We start from the raw sequence: 5,896 nt of genomic DNA, 5'->3' as shown, positions 1-5,896 counted from the left end.
GAGAGAATAGAATCAGGCGAAGAAATGAAGACACACAGGAGAGAAGAATTTGCGAAAAGGTGTTCATACTTGGATCAAATGCGACATTTTTCGGGTGAAACAAAGTTCAAATTACCATATTCCTACGTGAGTGTGCATGTGTGTGTCTGTGTGCGTGTGTCTGTGTGTGTCTTTCATCTTCAATGGGGTGAGTGACACCATATTTGTAAGCAAGGAAGACCAGCAAATGGCGTATAACACACTTAAGCATGCACACACACACATACACACACACGCACACCGGCACGTGCATGGACAAAACTCATTATATGAAAATACTAGGTCTAAGGAAGCACTAGGGAGGTTTCTAGTATTAAGGTAGCGATCCAGACACACACATCATACCAATTTCTGCCAGAGCCTACGCTATAATGCTGAATGTGTACACACACTTATGCACTCATGCAGGCAGATGCACATGCACATACACGCCATGCACCCTCCCCACCACACACACACACACATTAGCTTTGTAAGTGAACAAAAATTGAACCCTTGAACTGTGGTTAACCCTTTCTTTATTGTTCTGTCTTTCCGTAATTTCCTAGGTTAGTTCAACAGTTGGTGGATAGGCTGCAGCAAAAATCACCCATATATATATGTATAGTATATATATATATATATATATATATATATATATATATATATATATATATATATATATATATACTATATATATTTATATATATACACACAGCTTTTGCCTTTTGTCATCATTTGATACAGCTTCTACTTTCCTACATTTTTTTTAATACAAACGTTTTTTCCGCAGACAATAACATCATTTTTCATCCCCAAATTCTTTTATCCTTTTATGGTGAGCCACCGCGAAGCATACACAAAAGCAGGATTTCCACACTAGAAACGTCTGAACTGAACTTGAACTGGTAACCGGGTCATGAAGAGTCAAGGGGTCTTTGTAGGAGACTCTTATTTCACATATGTAACACTACTCCCTCCATATACACAGAGACAAGAAGTGTTGTAAAATTGACACCAGGGGGCACTGTCGGCGAGGCAGAGGGGTGTTTGTGGTGAACTGTGTGCGTGTTCGTGAGTGGCCCAGGGTGGGGAGTGTGAAATTGTGTGAAATTGTTATGGCTCCCACTCCCTCCCAAACTCATTGCAATAACCTGGCAACACTGAAACTAGAAAAATCCATACTTCATACAAACACAAGACATACTCGTTCACACCTTCATTCTTTCTGTATCTATTCTGGAAATATTTCAATATTATTTCATAGTGAAATAATTTGTTTCTATCAAGCAATAAAAATAATAAGCAACTGATTAGTCATGCACTACAATTTAGTAATGACCTAAAATTCTACATATGGGATTTATTAATTTGTCAGGTCTGTGATTTTAATGCGATTAATTCCATTATTTACAAATACTGTAATTGATCAGAATTTTTTATTAATTGCCTGACAACACATATATAGTCTTAAATACCAACCCCAATTTTTTTTTAAACTGTTTTTAAATAAATGTTACTGAAGAGGCAGCTCTCATCTCAAAAAGAAGTGTGGGAGCGGACTTGGGCACCCTTGATCTCAGCAAGGTCAAAACCAAGTCCAGTCTTCAAAAATTCCAATCCAGCCTGTTTTTGATGTTTCCCTCCTCCAACATACCTGATTCAAATGCAGGATCATCCGAGAAGAATTTTGACTGCAATGCAACACACAGTCAGTTCCAAATTTCAATTGGCTGATGATTACATTTGTTTATTCCTAGTCACGCTGTTGCCAAGGAAGCATCATTTTACATACGACTGCAAATAATGTCAACAATGTTACCAAACAATCATAAATCATATTGTTAAATGACACAAGACAAGTAATAGAAGTAGTAACGAGTAACTAGCTTTGATTTGGCTTTTTTAACCAAGGGGAAAATACATAGGAATAAAATGAGGAAATGTAAGGAAATAATTTGTATATAATCCTTCCTTTTTATTTATAATTAAAAATTCTTATCTAACAATCACAAGATGCTATTGCACTCTGTGCAGAGCACATAAGAGGGTGCCTTCATGTCAAAGACTCCTCTCACCCACAGCAGACAATTCACACTTCTACTCTGACGGCGGAGGTAGAGAACTGTGAAATGCAAGAATGCCATACTGGAGAACGATTTATTTTTTCCCCTCTGGAATTTGACTTCTAAAAAGCTGACACGAATATGAGTTGGACTCTACAAACACATCATTGTGTGTTTTTATTATTAGATATTATATAATATTATATATTATTATATAAAATGTATTTGACTCAGTGGAAATTTGAATCGAGTAGCGATTTAGGATCTAATATGGATTATCGATTTATTATTTTGCTTGTAGTTAAGGCATTAGGCCTTTCGGTATAGATTGCAGAAAGGTTGAGTTGAATTGCTGCTTTTGGTCAACTTCGATAAATTATATTCTCTTGTTCTCTGTTAAATATTAGGGGACATTCCATATTGTTGATTTTGTCAGATGTATTATCGGCAATTGTGAAACAGACCCTGACAGAATGGGAGTGGTTCTCTGACCTCATGGTGCATGTAGCCCTCCAATTTGAGCCGTACCACTAGGGGGCAATACGCACCGCGGTCTGATATGGTGAGCCTTTTTGTGATTATGGTATCTTTATATTTCTGTGAAGGCATAACACTTCCTCCGTCCGTCTAGTTTATAATTTGTGAGTGTCTCCCAATGCGATTCTGTCTTTGCATTAAAAACACAAACACATTTTTTCCACTTAACAATGCAGACTGACTTTATAAATACACGGCAGATGTCCACTGTGTTTTTTTTTCTTTTCTACACACATCTGCCCAGAAAGCTGCTACTATGTACTTGTATGCGAGTGTCCGACAGAGGGCAAGGCAGATAAGACTTGACTGACCACCTGCTCAGGGACAGGGTTGAAGACACAAGACTCATTTCCTCAACCTGAAACCTCATTCAAATGGGCTTTGAAAGGCGTCACACTGTGGGGGTGAGCTGCCTCTATGTGTCCTCTTTTTTTCCACCTGTCAATATGAAGTTATTGATGAGACAGCACACCAATAGACCTCAGGGAAAGGGACTCTCCTCCTCTCCTTACAAACTCTCGACACTTTGAAAGCTTGAAGCCTGAACAGATTCGCTCTTCAACATTGCAGAATTTGAAAAGCGGAGAGTTTCGGTCTGAAATGTAAATATTTATAGGCACAAATATTTGGCAAAATCCCATGTTGGCCAAAGTCTGCAGTTGTGTTTTACTTTGACTTAGCAGAGATTCCAGACTTCCTTCTCTCAACTCACCCATAATTATTAAATATACACTTTACCTACAGCTAATAGATAGTAGAATATAATGTATTACGAGATTGAGGTGAACAGAGGTGCCAGTGTGACCACATGGCACTTTGTAGGAGCACAACAGCCTGCTGTGTAAGTTTGAGCCTCAGGCAGTCAGCAGGAATGTGTCAGCAAAGTGATGAATGAAGCCAAGGCCACATCGCCCTGAGGATGAGTGTCCACCATGGGGTTCACTTGCCTCTGGGTGAATTGGTTTCTCATGCCAAGGCTGCATTAACAAGGAGGAAAGATACTGGATAGCTTTACCAGAAATCAAGTGTTTCTTTTTCTAGTTGATGTTTCTGTAGACCATAAAATACCAACCCATTGACTCCATTTTTTATTATTATTATTTTTGATTCATAATTCTGGCTTTGTGATGATTTGTTTTTCTATTTCACTGGGATAACACATTCCTCCCATGCTAAGGCGTTTTGCTTCTCTACTTTTTGATTAAGGATGTCAACCATGCTGAACAGATTTTAGGTTTGGATACTTGGCCAGTCCATCACCTTTCTCCTTAGTTTGTGTAACAATGCAGTTGTCATTTTGGAGGTGGGTTTCTTGAGGTGCCTCACGAAACTTCTGTCGTCTTACTAAGTCACGCCCCTTAAAGGCACACATTAACAAATGAGAGGGCGACTGAGCCTTAATCAGACTTCATGAATAAAATTTCACCACATTCTTCTTAGTTTGCTTAGATTTATTTCTAAATCTAAACTTAAAAACTTTTGTGTGTGTGTGTGTGCGAAGTGATGACTGAGCTTGCCACCCAGGCTCCACCACAACTAGTATTTCAAACGAGTTGTGGAGGTGATGAAGCTGGTGAGCAAGAGTGTGTTTACATGTTTAGATATCCCAGAGGCTCTCCAAAGGTTGACAGCTTAGCGAACCACCCGGAAAGCTAACCTACATTCCTCGCTGTAGCTCAGCGTGTGTCTGCGTGTGTGTTTGCTTGTGTGTGTTTGTGTGTGTGTGTGGGTCAACCAGAGGCCACAGCTATATCAGCGTAAGAGCCTGCTACTGAACTGCATTACAGTGTCCGATGTATTGTCAAATGTTTTTGTTTATCTGTGAACCCACAATGGGGAAGCACCACTTTTTTTTTTGGGGAATATGTTTTATCGTGGATATTAGATGTTCTCCTCCATGAGTTTGTGTCCGTGTCTTCTACTCCCAAGTGTATTTATTACCTCATCGATGAGAGCTTGGCTTTATATCGACGCTGGCTACACATCGTTTTCATGTTCTATCTATATACTGTAGTTAATGAGATCAATTTTGTGTACTGTGTGTAGAAGTGTTAAGGAAATTGTATTTTTGAGAATTTATTTTGGTTTTGAACAACTAGAATGCTCTCGGTCAACCAAAATGTTAATAAAACAAACTTGAATATTTAAAAGAGTAAAAGTGAAACGTTTCTTGAAAGTTTCTTCTAAAAACTTATACAGCATGGAAATGGAAAATATGCATTCAAATGATCATACGGACAAAATACTCACTTGCCTAATAATTGTGCACACAGTGTAAAGGCGGCCATTTTAGTTTCCCTTGTATTACTTCTTGAGGGCCAGACAATGAGGTCATGACCACAAGATTCCATCTATCAGCAACATTTCAACCAGGCAAACACCTTTGAGAGTAGAATGTAGGAAAACATGGCCATTACAAGACGTAGGGTTGGAAGGTTATAAGACTGTCTCAATTTTATGGCGGAATACAACCATGATTGAGTTCTATCTTCTTCTGTTGTTGGGTTGAGCGGTAGGGTAGCCAGATTTTGAGGCACTCAATCTTTTTAGAAGAAGATGATATTATTAGTCCCTAAGGAAAAATTCAATTTATGGCTTGACACTTGAGTATTTTTTTTTTTTTTACTGTTACACCTATTTTTTCATTGTCAGGCCATTTTTAGGGTTACACCTTCCTTCTCCATCATTCTCAGCATTGCCAATGTAGACCTGATGGTCCACATTTATCTCTTGTTAGACTCTTTACAACATTTAGGTAACAGGTTAACTGCCATTGTGTGAAGCAGTGCCAATATTGTTCTTTTGAACAGGTACCAGTGCTTTAAGTGAAAATAAAAATATGTGGCGGTACCTTCTCATTTCATACATGGAGCATCATTGAAAAAGTACAATTCAAGGCCACATCTTCTTTCTTTAAATGTGGAGAGTGGATTACAAAAAAAGAGAAGTCTGTCCACATCTTGGAAAAAAAAAAAAAAAGAAAACAAAGGAACAAAACAGCTGACAGATGCAGTTGCCTGGCAAGCGGCTAGCTGCTAGCAGTTAGCCACTAATGCTAAAGACTTGTACGTATCATGTAATGATGGTGCAATTAACTAGTGTTAATTTTTCAGGCATGCTCATATTCATTAATATGTACTGTCCATTTTCAAATAAATTAATGAATTTGGAAATGATATAAAAACAGCAACCAGAAGAAATGAATTAATACTAACTGTGTTTTTGTGGATGTGTGAAGTAAGATTGTGTGTTTGGGGGAAGGGAGGGGGGTTATC

This window comes from Syngnathus scovelli, chromosome 16 (genome assembly GCF_024217435.2).
Source record: "Syngnathus scovelli strain Florida chromosome 16, RoL_Ssco_1.2, whole genome shotgun sequence".
Classification (NCBI taxonomy): Eukaryota; Metazoa; Chordata; class Actinopteri; order Syngnathiformes; family Syngnathidae; genus Syngnathus; species Syngnathus scovelli.
The sequence above is the reverse complement of the archived record's forward strand: the minus strand, read 5'-3'. Positions refer to the sequence as shown.